The sequence below is a fragment of the Suncus etruscus genome, chromosome 7, assembly GCF_024139225.1.
Source record: "Suncus etruscus isolate mSunEtr1 chromosome 7, mSunEtr1.pri.cur, whole genome shotgun sequence".
NCBI classification, from domain to species: domain Eukaryota; kingdom Metazoa; phylum Chordata; class Mammalia; order Eulipotyphla; family Soricidae; genus Suncus; species Suncus etruscus.
Genome location: NC_064854.1, coordinates 76178549 through 76191983, shown reverse-complemented (window position 1 = coordinate 76191983; position 13435 = coordinate 76178549). Strand labels below are relative to the sequence as shown.

At 35.5% G+C, this 13435-nt stretch overlaps 1 non-coding gene across 1 annotated transcript; it reads right to left on the bottom strand.

Moving 5' to 3' along the window:
• Positions 1–12968: 12968 nt before the first annotated feature.
• On the bottom strand, positions 12969–13077 carry LOC126015349 (U6 spliceosomal RNA). Its single transcript, XR_007498221.1, has one exon. It is a non-coding gene; the product is annotated as a U6 spliceosomal RNA (small nuclear RNA).
• Positions 13078–13435: the final 358 nt, after the last annotated feature.

Sequence of the window (13435 nt, the reverse complement as noted above, 5' to 3'; positions counted from 1 at the left end):
CTATCAAGTGTTGAAAGGGCCTGTTGAGGTCTCCCACAATTATTGTGTTATTACTGATGTCCTCTTTCAAATTTGTCAATAGTTGTATTAGATATCTTGCTGGTTTTTCATTAGGAGCATATATATTTAATATTGCAATTTCTTCCTGCTGTACATATTCCTTGATTAGTACGTAGTGTCCATCTTTATCCCTTACAACTTTTCTGAGTCTAAAGTTTGCATTGTCAGATATTAATATTGCCACCCCAGCTTTTTTAAGGGTGTTGTTTGCTTAGATGATTTTATTCTAGCCTTTTATTTTGAGTATATGCTTGTTCTATTATTCAGGTGTGTTTCTTGTAGGCAGCAGAATGTTGGGTTCGTCTTTTTGATCCATTTCTCCACTCTGTGCCTCTTAATTGGTCCATTTAATCCATTGACATTGAAAGAGATGATTGTCATGTGATTTACTGCCATATTTATTTATAAGATTGATGTTTCTGTTGGTCTATCTTGTCTTAAAGTAAGCCGTTCAGTTTCTTCCTTAAGGCTGTTTTTTTTTGTATCTGTAAAATTTCTGAGCTGTTGTTTATCCGTGAAGCTATGGATCCTTCCTTCAAAACTGAACGTGAGTCAAGTTGGGTACATTATTCTAGGTGAAGCCTCCATTTCATTCAGTCTTGTTACAATATCCTTCACTGTCTTCTGGCCTTGAGAGTTTCTTGTGACATGTCTGTTGTAAATCTTTAGGATGTTCCTTTGAATGTAATTTCCCTTTTGGATCTTGCTGCTTTCAGTATCCTATCCCTATTTGTGGGATTTGTCATTGTGACTGGGATGTGTCTTGGGTGCTTTCCTTTGGATCTCTTTTAGCTGATACTCTTCGGGCATGCAGGATTTGGTTGCATACAGTTGTTATCTCTGGGAGATTCTTTGTAATGATGTCCTTGATTGTTGATTCTTCCTGGGAATTCTCCTCCTGTGTTTCTGGAACTCCAATGATTCTTTATGTTTTTTTTTTTTCTGTTAAGTTTATCCAACATTTCTATTTTCATTATTTTTATTTCATCAAAATCTTCTTTGAGGTTCTTTTCAAATCTCTTTTGTTGTTAATAGAGTTATTATGCCTCTCATCTTCTAGCTGACTTATTCTGATTTCAGCTTCTGTTACTCTACTGAAGAGGCTTTCCATAGAGTTTTGCATTAACTCTACTGCATTTTTCAGTCCCATTATTTCAGTTTGAAGTTTTCTAATTTCCATATGTGGTCTGTTCAGATCGATCTATGATCCCCTTGAGTTTCATGAACATCTTCCATATCTCCACTCTAAACTCCCTTTCTGAGAGGTCAACCAGGTAGTTGGCACTTTTTGGCTCATCAGAGCTGCCATCCTCATACTCCATGCATGCAGTTGTCCTTTGCTGTTTCCTCATTTATCACTCTTTAACTAAATTTCTGTGTATTGCAATGGGGTTCGTACTATATAAAAAGTTTTATTTTTATTTTTTACCCTGTGGTCTTTTTGGTTGGACCCAGGGATCATAAAGCAGCTTCAGGTGTGGCCCTCAAAAACAGTCTCCTGGAGCCAAAGCAGGCAGGGGTCAAGGAATGGTGGACAGATCCACCCCTACCTTCAGTCAGACTTGGGAGAGCTCAGCTCTCTGTGCTTCTCCCAGATGGACCCAGGGATCACAAAAACAGCTTCAGGTGTGGCCCTCAAAAACAGTCTGCTGGAGCCAAGGCAGGCAGGGGTCAAGGAACGGTGGACAGATCCACCCCTACCTTCAGTCAGACTCCAGAGAGCTCAGCTCTCTGTCTGTCCTTTTTTAAATACCACGATGTTTTGATCATTGTGACTTTGTAATAAATCTTCAAATTAAGTAATGAGATGCCACCCAGATTCTTGTTTTTCAATATTGATTTGGCTTTTCTAGGTCTTTCATGATTCCAAGTGAACATTATAATTGATTGTTCCAAGTCCTTGAAGAAGTTTGTCTGAATTTGAATAGGAATTGCATTGACCTATATAGTAGTTTATGTAAAATGATCATTTTTGATGATATTGATTCTTCCAATTCACGATTATGAAATTTTCTTCAATTTACTTAAGTCTTCAATTTCTTTCTGAAGTGTTTTGAAGTTTTCTTGATATAGATCTCTCACTATTCCTGTTAGATCAATTCCTAGGTACTTTATAGTTTGGGACCATAATTTTTTTTTTTTAATTTTTTGTATTTGTTTGGTCACACTGGTTGCATTCAAGAGATACTCCTGGCTCTGTACTCTGAAGTCACTTCTGGAAGGTTTGAAGTCAATGGGATGACGGGAATCAAGCCACCATTCTTCCTGGGTTGGCTGCACACAAGGAAAATTCCCTACCATTGAACTATTTTTTCCGCCCCTCCCAAGCCATTTCTGAGCACAGAGGCAGGAGTAAACCCTGAGCACAGCTGGATCTGGTAACAAAACAAGAATAGCAAAAGAATATGCTGGCTCTGGGATTTTTATAGATAGTTGTTATATCTTGAGGAAGCATTATTCCAACCCTATTTTGCTAAGTGTTTTTATCGTAAGTGGGTGTTAAAATTTATCAAATGTCTTCTCTGCATCAATTTATATGATCATGTGATTTTTATTTTTGTTGATGTGAGGTATAATGTTGATTGATTTGCATATGTTGAACCATCCTTGCATCCCTGGGATAAAACCCACTTGGCCATGATGTATAATCTTTTTGATGTGCTGTTGGATTCTATTTGCTAGATTTTGTTAAGGATTTTTTGCATTCATGCTCGTTAGTGAGATTGGTCTATAGTTTTCTTTCTTGCTGGCATCTTTGTCAGCTTTGGGAATGAGCATAATATTGGCGACATAGTAGGTATTTGGGAGGGTTCCTGTCTTTCAATATTTTGGAAGAGCCTAAAGATCAATGTTAGTAACTCTTCTCTGAATGCTTGATAAAACTCACTTGTAAACCTTTCTGATCCTGGATTTTGTTCTTGGGAAGTTTCTTAATTAACATTTCAATTTTCTTACGTGAGATTGGCCTGTTGAAAACTTTAAATTTGTCCATTCCTTCTAGGTTCTCTAGCTTAAACTGATTACAGTCCTTTATAATAAGCTCTTATGATGTCTTGTATGTCTTGTGGTTCTGTTGAAATTTCTCCATTTTAATTTCTGAACTTATTTATTTGAGTATTTTCCCATTTTTTTCCTGTGAATCTTGCCTGTGGTTTGTCTATCTTGTTTATTCTTTCCAAAACCAGCTCCTGATTTTATTAATTCTTCATATTGCTTTCTTTGTATTGTTTCTATATTCTTAATTTCTGTCTAGTTTTTATTATTTATTTTCTTCTGCTTGTTTTTGGGTTAATTTGCTATTGGTTTTCCAGATACACAAGGTGTCCCCTTTAACCTGTTTGTTTTGTTATTTTCCTCTTTAATGACATAGTCCTGTTTTGCTATGAGTTTCCCCCTAAATACTGCTTTTGCTTTTGCCTTTTTTCTGCTTTTTTAATTTTTTGCTATTGCTTTTGTTTTAGATTTTGGCAATTTGTTTCTTTATTGTTGTTTGTCTCAAGGAATCTTTTTCTTCCTTGATTTCTCTTGGATTCAACTGTTATTGAGCAGCATATTGTTAGGATCCAGGTGTTAAATTTTCTCCTCATCTTTTTTTTACAGTCAATCTTGATGTCTATGGCATTGTGGTCTGATAGGCTGGCTGTTATAATTTATATATTTGTGACTTTATGTAGGTTAGATTTATGTCTAGCATATAGTCTTTCCTGGAGAAAGTTTCATGTGCATTTGAGAAGAATGTGTATTCTGCATTTTGAGGATGAAATGCCTGTATATATGTATTACTCCTAATTCTTCTAGCTTCTCATTTAGGGCTCTTATGTCTTTGCTAGTGTTATGGTTTGTGGATCTGTCTAGTGGCAATAATGGGAATGTTGTAATCTCCATTACTATCATGTTTCCATCTATATGTTTCTCTAAGTTTGTGAGCAAAAACCTTATGTAATTTTGGGTTTATATCTGTTGCACAGATGTTGATCAGAGTTAGTACTTCTTGGTCTATTCCATTGATCAATAAGTAGTGACCATCTTTATCTCTAAGTACTCTCTTGAAGTTGAATGCAGTTTGGCCTGATATGAGTATGGTTATCTCAGCTTTTATTTGTTTGTCAGTGGCTTATATAATTTTTTCCATCCGTTTACTCTTTACTTGTTTCTATCCTGAACTTTGAAGTGTTTTCTGCAGGCAGCAGATGTCTGGATTTTATTTCCTGATCCAACCCACTACATTGTGCCTTTTGATGAGAGAGTTTAGTTCATTGAAATTTAAGGAAACTATTGACAGAAAGAAATCTTGTGCCATTTTGTTGTGTAGGATTGCTGTTGTTACAATTGGGTATTTTGTTTGTATAAATGCTCTTTGAGTAGTTTATTTAGGATCTGTTTAATTCGTGCAAATATTGTGTCTTCTTTTTTTGTCTGAGAATATTTTTAATCTTCCCTTTAATGTAAATGAGAGTTTTCCTGGGTAGTTGTCTCTAGGTTGAAAGTTTGTTTCATTCAGTAGATTGGATATCTCATTCCACTCTTTTCTTGTGTAGATTGTTTCAAATGGAAGATCTCACTTGATTGTTATTTTTTTTTTCCCTTTATACTTGAGGTTTTTCTTCCTACTGCTTTAAAGCGTCCATATCTTTGGTTTTTTGTTTTGTTTTGCTATTTGGATTATTAAATATCTTGGTGTGGTTATGTAGATTCTCCTTTATTTGGCTCTCTTTTTGCCTCTTGGATTTGTAGTGAAACATCTCTCCCAATGGTGGGAAAGCTCCTTGCTATTATCTCTCACTACCTTTAATTCCCCTTTCCTGTTTTTTCTTTTTTTTTGAACCACACCCAATGACACTCAGGGCCTGGCTACATGCTCAGAAATTGCTCCTGGCTTGTGGGGACCATAAGGGATGCCAGGGGATTGAATCTCAGTCTGTACTAGGTTAGCATGGGCAAGGCAAATTCCCTATCACTTGCTCCAACACTCTAGCCCCTCGATTTCCTGTTTTCTTCCCTTTCTGGTATTCCTATAATTTGGAGTTTATTTCTCTGTCTTTGTTCACTGAGTATTTTACATTTTCTTCCAATGTTTTCTTTCTCCTTTCTTTTTAGATTTCTTTATACAGTTGACTTGTAATTTGTCTTCAAGTTTGTCTATGCAATTCTCCACCCATGTAATTATACTATTATGCTTACTAACATGTGTTTTAGTTCCTTTAGTTCTCATCTTCTGAAAGAGTTCTTCTATTCTTGTATTTTTTATATATAGATTACTAATTTCACAGCCTAGTGAGTCTTTGATTTCCATTGCAAAACACTTAAGTGTTGATTTTAGGTTCAGGCATTTCAATCGACTTGGACATTTGCCAGGATTTCTATCCATAATCCCCACTGTAGGCATCTTCCTTAGCTTCACCACTGATCTTTGCATTTTGTGTTATGGAATGCTGAAATATCAGGGTGTTTAAGAAAGTGATCTATTCAATTTTTTGTATGAAAGATGGCTTGAAGTATATCCTTCTTTTGAGGATATTTTTCTAAACTAGAAAGTTTGACTATATATGATATAAATTGCATATTTGGGGCCAGAGAGATAGCACAAGCATTTGCCATAGATGCAGAAGGATGGTGGTTCAAATCTGGGCATCCCATATTGTCCCCTGAGCCTGCCAGGAGCAATTTCTGAACGTCGAGCCAGGAGTAACCCCTGAGCACTGCCGGGTGTGACCCAAAAACCAAAAAAAATGCATACTAGATTATTGGTTTGTTCAGCTGGGGTTTGAGCTGTATATTTTCTAAGAGAAAGAAGAGCTAGATCCAATCTGCCTGGAGCTCTATGATATAAATTGAAATCACTTTGGTAAAAGGAGTACTTTTGGGAAGAAGGGGGATTTCAGTAATAACACTAGAACCCAGAAAAGGTTTGGGTTTTTATTGTTGTTTATTTTTTTAGCCACACCCAATAGCGATCATGGTTTATTCATGGCTCTATGCTCAGAAGTTATTCCTGGTAGGCTCTGAAGACCATATGGAATGCTGGAGGAGTGAATCTGAGTTGGCAGCAGGCAAAGCAAATGCCCTAACTGCTGTGCTATCACTCCTGCCCTGATTCTATGTGTTTTTATTATGGAGTACAGAGCATACATATCTCCAGGTCAAGTCAATAAATTGGAATAAAAGCTACTTAAAGATGTTATGGTTTAAAGGTGCGATAAAAATACAAATTTTAATGCTAGATTGTTATCATAGAGCTACTTTTATAAAGAATTTTAGCTTTTTTAGCTTAAAGCAATTTAATATTGAATGAAAAATTGATTTGATATTATTATTATTTTATTCTGAAAAAATATAATAGGTAGAAATTGGTACAATTTACTTGTGAAGAAAGTTACAGGGCTATTAAATAGGAGAAATAGGTTTCCAGTCTAATGGTCTAATATGTCAAGTGAAAAATGCTTTGAACAATTTTACCAACACTACCATGAGACTATATGTAATGCCTAGTGAAAAAAATCAACTTCAAGATAGCTTCATTATACTTTTGTTTTCTAATAAATCTGAAGAATTGAAATAATCATTTTAAATTAAGTACACCTAAGAAATTAATAAGAACATTTATAAAATTTCTGTGGACCATATACCATTATTTTTCTGATAAATTATACTACTTGGTTCAGTTGCATGAAATGTCCAATTTAGATTATCCATTCTCATGAATAAGTGCCTCATTTTTCTAAATAAATTGTATTTACTTCTCACAGAATACCAAAGAGATTATAATAAATAACAAGATAAAGCATTCCTAAAGACATATAAATAAGTGAATTTGTTATGTACTCTTTATATATGAATACAACTTTTTTTAACAGCAGGATAATTGCTTATTCAGGACATAGTTAAAACAAAATTTAAAAAATGGTGAGAATGAATAGTCAGTTACTTGTCTTGAATGTTCCTGAGCTATGTTAGATCTTTGGCATTCTCTATGCCCCTGAGCCCATTAAGAAAAATCTCTGAGTCTAAAGCCATGAGCAATCTCTATAAATAGTTAGGGATGGGGCTGGCACAATGGCGCTAAAGGTAAGGCATCTGCCTTACAAGCCCTAGCCTAGGACAGACAGCAGTAGATCCCCTGGCATCCCATACGGTGCCCCCAAGCCAGGGGCAATTTCTGAGCACATAGCCAGGAGTAACCCTGAGTGTCAAATGGGTGTGGCCCTAAAAACGAAAACAAAAACAAACAAAAAATAGTTAGGAATTCCCCTCACCCCCAAAACCAACCAACCAAACAAAAGACAATTAAAAAGCTGTTTTAATTTGTGGCACTTTGCTATATAAACTGAATTGTTTTTATTTAAATTTAGCTTTTGTTTCTTCCATGGAAGTGTTTTAACTTTTAGGCAATTGAGATATTTAATAGTAAAATATAGAATGCGTATATTTATTGGAAAAACATGCTTTTCACAGAGAGATAAGAGATCTGAAACCATTCCAACTTATAATCTAGTTGACTATTGGAGTCCATTCCTGTTTTTATGATAGATGTCCTTGGAAAAAATTGTAATATACTGTTTAGTGATTCCCAAATATAATATTAATTTCCAGTTCCCTTACTAGTGTGATGAGTAAATAATCAATTCTATTTACAATAATTTTATGAATTATCTTATTTATTCTACTTAAAATATATATGAGATTCACTAAATGTAGTTTGACCAATAAGATATGCTCTTTTAAACATTGAGTTTGGAACAAAACTCTACATACTCTTTCAGAAGAAATGTTTTTAATTTTTTTTGTTTGTTTTTGGTTTTTGGGTCACACTCAGGAGCACTCAGTGGTTATTCCTGGCTCTACACTCAGAAATCGCTCCCAGAAGGCTCAGGGGACCATATGGGATGCTGGGATTTAAACCACCGACCTTCTGCATGTGAGACAAAACACTGTACCTCCATGCTATCTCTCCGGCCCCTTTTAAATATTTTTAAAGTTTCTCTGGAGATAAAAAACTCAGCATATTATTTTAGGCTGGATATTTCTAGACATCTGGGCAGCATGAAAAATTACTTATGAAGATATATAATATATATGAGAGCTACTTGGGCTGGAGATATAGTATAGTGGGTAGGGCATTTGACTTGCATGAGACTAACCCAGCTTTGATACTAGCATGAGTATGGCCTCCCCTTGATTGCCAAACCAGGAGTTAGCTCTGGGGATATTCATCCAATACAGACCTACTACATTATGGAAGCAATAAACCAGTAAATCAATAACTCCCTCACCTCCAAAAATATGCAAACATTATATCTGAGGACAATGTCTTAGTAATTGTTAGGCCAGACCCACAGAGACAGAGAAACCTCAGAGAAAGTTAAAGAAGTTAATTAGAAAGCTCAATTAGTTCTGAGGACCTCAGGCTGAAGAGACCACCAAGGCCCTCCCAGCAGTTTTCCAGTACACATTTATAACTTCTACACAAAAGCAGAAATAAAAAGCTGCAGTTCTAACTTATTGAAAAAAAAAATGCAGTAAACAGAGCTAGAGCTATCTTGGCCAGTTTTTGACACTCCATTCAATTTATGAGATATCTTCATGCTGATGAGGGCTATCAGTCTCTTGGGGAAAGTCCAGGATAATGGCTTTTGAGGTGTTTTCCTTACCTCTTATTTACAATCGGTTCAACATCAAATGCCCCTTTTGAGGTTAAGTTGTTTTTCTGGAAAGAAGTGCTATCTCACAGTCTCTGAGTTCTTCCCTTTAAACTGTTCTTGAACATACACAGAATAGGATATCCTGACAGACTTATGACATACATCACAATCACCCTGACTTCAGGCAATTCTAATTTTGGCTTCCACACAGGAATTGTCTTTGTTTAAAACTCTACTCCCCATAAGGCGGGCTATCCTGTCTCACATTTACTGCATTAATGAAAGGTCATTTTCAATATATAGGTATTTCTATTGGGAAACAAACACTTTTCTTTAAAGAAATAAATGCAGCATGACTATGTTCACTTTGAAAGAGGATAAAAATGTTTGCAAAATTCAATACCAACAAACAGGAAAAAAGCATCTCTAAGATAATGCTTTTCTTAGCAAATTTTAAAATAAATACATAGATGTGCAATTATTAAAATAACTTTTATTTTTGTTTGTTTGTTTGTTTTGTTTAAGAGCTTCATCCAGTGGTGCTCAGGGGTTACCTCTGTTCTGCACTCAGAAATTACTCTTGGTAGGCTTAGGGGACCTAATGGAATGCCAGGGATTGAACCCAGGCCAGCTGTGTGCAAAGAAAGTGCCCTACTTGCTGTGCTGTTCCTCTGATCCTAAAAACTTTTTTATTTTAAAAGAAATTATAACTGGAATTACAGAAAGATCAATTTGCTTGTGTGGAAAGTTGTTTCTTATGCCTAAGAAAGGACTCAGATAATCTTTACCTGTGGGAAGAAAGATATTTGTTGCCAAAGATTTGTGTGTTGTTTTTTTTTTTTTTTTAAGGGATTTCCCTATTTAGTAGAATTCCTAGAACTGCTCAGCCTCTAGAAGAAAGTTTATGATCTATCTTTAGCTGAACATTAACTTTTTTGTTTTTCTGTGCTGTTTTGTGTTTGTTTTGTTTGTTTTGATTTTGGGTCACCTGGTGGCACTCAAGGATTACTCCTGTCTCTACACTCAGAAATTGCTCCTGACAGGCTCAGTGGATCATATAGGATGCCAAGATTGAACCAGGGTCCTTTCTAGGTTGGCTACATGCAAAGCAAATGTCATACTGCTGTGCTGTCTATCACTCTGGTCCCTGTCTGTTGTTTTTAACATTATTTTACTTATAAAATTAGTTTTAAAAATGTGTTGAGATACTTTAGTAGAGAGAACTTTCTTAGAATCACAGGCTTTTTATTCTCTACCCACATGTGGTTTCCAGGTTAATGAAAAGAAAATGTGCTTTTAATCCCATACCCTTTGCACATGTAATGGGACACATGAGGAACAAGTCAGTAAAAAACATTACTTTGTTTAACATTAAAGAATGTCACGCTCACTTTATAATTGGAACACGGGAAATCTTCATTTGGAAAATGTGTCACAGTTGCATTTTACCATTTATGTTATTATTTGATTAGTTTTTGCTACCTCCACTATATTTGGATATTTGGATACAAGAATTTTGGCATTTTACAGCCCAACTCTCATCATTTTTCTGTTCTCTTCAGGGGTGATTGTAAAGTACTAGAAGCTCTTGATTATGGCTCCCCATGTTTCTTAAACAGGTAGAATGTGGGGGACAATTGTTGACATTAGGTTACTAAAACAACTAGTTTATAACCCAAAGTCAACTACACCGAAATCTACAACCAATCTACTGCAAGCTATACACAAAGGAGACCCTCTCACACTAGCAGTCCAAGGGGCAATGTGGGGAGTTATGGGATGCATGCTGGAAACAGGGTGGAGCGAGGACAACACTGGTGTGGGAATGGCCATAAATCTTTGTTACTATGTACCTTAAATATTATTGTAAAAGACTTGTAACTCACTTTGATCACAATAAAAATTATTTAAAAAACTGGTTTAGATTTTATGTGGGTCTTAGAATTTTATATGCAAGTTAGCATATAAAAATTCTGATGCTTGTGATACCAAAGTATTTCCCCCCCCAAAGTATTTTTTAAAATTAATTTATTTATTGCTTTTTGGCATCACTCAGCAGTACTCAGGGCTTAATCCTAGCTCTATTTTCAGAGGTCACTTCAGGAAGTGGTCAGGGGGGGGGACCATTATGGGGATACCAGTCCTGCAAGACAAGCACCTTATTTAACTATAATGTTTCTCCTGCTTAGTATCAAAGTTTAGATAGTTTTACTTAGCTCCCTTCCCAATTCCCAGGTCTGTCATTTACTGATGTACAGCATCACTTAATCTTACCTTTCACTGACCTTCAACAATGGCATCATTTCCACTTGCTTTTCTGTCCTCTCCTCTCCAACAAACCGTGTCACTTCATCCGTTCCCTAAACTGATGTTTCCTGTGTCTGATCATTCTAGTCCAACACTGCTTTGACAGCCCTGCTTTCCTTTACCTTTTTACTGGTCTGAGGTTGGCTGCTTTATATCTGTCTATGGGATTTTGAAGCCTGCCTTTCAGGGCCACAGCACTGCAGCTCACTTGACTTCCTTTGTTCACAGGTCATATGGGGGTGGGGATCTGCACCTTCCTGCTATCTCATGGGCATAGATAAGAGGCCAAAGAGAGAATTGATCTGTACTGTTCTTTAATTGTCTTATTTCTGCCACTTAGTCATTTCCATGATCTATCTGAATGACTATCCTATACATCAAGAGTTTTTTTTCTTCCTTTGGTTTTTGGGTCACATTGAGCAGCACTCAGGAGTTACTCTTGGCTCTATGCTCAGAAATCGCTCCTGGCAGGCTCAGGGCACCATATGGGATGCCGGGATTTGAACCACCATCCTTCTGCATGCAAGGCAAACGCCTTACCTTCATGCTATCTCACCGACCCCCACATTAAGAGTTTTGAAATGACAAGTCATCACCCAATTACCTGGACTCGATTTCTTCCTCACTCCCACTTCAATGTAATCATTGTATCACTCCTGAAATTTTGTTGGGAAGTAGAGTCTTTTGTTTATGGGTGCATTTTAATTTGTGACTAGAAAATAAACCTCTAATTCCTTTCACTCCAACTCAGAGGTGGGAATGGATGAAATGCCTCAGAATCGACTTTAATCTTTGTTTCTTCCTGATTCTTTTTTTCTCCCAGCTAATTGAAAAAAATTGAGGCAAGATTATGGCAGTATAATCAAGCGTGCTAATTTATGTAAACAGTGTACCATTTATGACTGATCATCATGCATCACAATAACAATTAACTTTGTTATTATATTATTAAGCATAATTTAAGTGCTTGTAATATTATTACTGTCACAACCTTTTACTGTGTAAAATTTTTAGAGATTACTGATTACAAATAATGTGAGTTCATATATTTATTTATTCAGAAATAATGTTAAATGCTCTGCACTGTGGAAATAAGGATTACACCTACAAATAGACAGAAGCTAAAAAAGAAATACCCTTCATGTCTTCAAGGAGCTTGCCAATTCAAGAGACCTTATTGTATGCAAAATAGTATTTGGAGCCAGACTCCTAGAGAGTTAAAGTGGAGCCAATAAGAAAAGGATAAAAAAAAAAAAAAAAGGAAGAAAATAATTCAAAGAGATAAAAAAAAACAATAAAAATAAATTAGTTTATAAGAAATTTTCTAGCCGAGAAAATAAAGACAAAATTGTAAACAAAAAAAATGGACATAGATTCCCAACAAGTGGGAATAAAATTGTATGATAATCTATAATTACCATAATTTTTTTACTTCTTACTTCTTTTCAAGTGTTAAAACTTTTCAATTCTTATTTTAATCATTTCTTAGATCATCCATTTAACATTTTGAAAGTTTTCTTTTCATGTTCTTTTATATTGTAAGAGGTCTTCAGAATGTAAGTCTAAACTAAAATTAAAAAAGTTTTCTGGGGCCGGGCGGTGGCGCTGGAGGTAAGGTGCCTGCCTTACCTGCGCTAGCCTAGGAGACGGACCGCGGTTCGATCCCCCGGCGTCCCATATGGTCCCCCAAGCCAGGAGCGACTTCTGAGCGCATAGCCAGGAGTAACCCCCTGAGCGTCACCGGGTGTGGCCCAAAAACAAAAAAAAAAAAAAAAAAAAAAAGTTTTCTTTTTAAATCTTGGGTATTTTCTCAAATCGGAAATAAAATACATTCTAATGTATGCATTGATATTCATTTTTACTTTTAATTACTTATTTCTTAGTTATAATAAAATGTATATCTATCTCATTGTATATATGTTGTATATACACTCGGATACAAATTATCCCCACATTTTTTTTTTTAATATGGAATGCTTCACAAATTTGCGTGTCATCCTTGTGCAGGGGCCATGCAATTTTCTCTGTGTTTGTTCCAATTTTAATATATAATGCTGTCAAAGTGAGCATTGCTAAGAGTTTTCTATAGTATAAAGAAATCAGAGCTGACTATTTAATAGTACTTTCAATTTTATGAAGGAGTTTATATTAATCAATGATTATGGAAAATATTATTTAAATGTTTATGCAACAACATATTTTCCACAGAGTGATTTAAGTACAATTTTTCAATGAAAAATATACTTTTTTCTATTAAAGCTGGTACTTTAGGGGAGGACATAGAGCAAGATTAGGAGAAAACCTCTTTTAGCATATAAACTTCTACATTGGAAACCCATATTTACTTTATAGGGAAAAGCCAAACACTACCAAAGCATAAGAGGCTTACGTGTAAAATGCAGATATAAAAAATTTATTCTTTGGTTCGA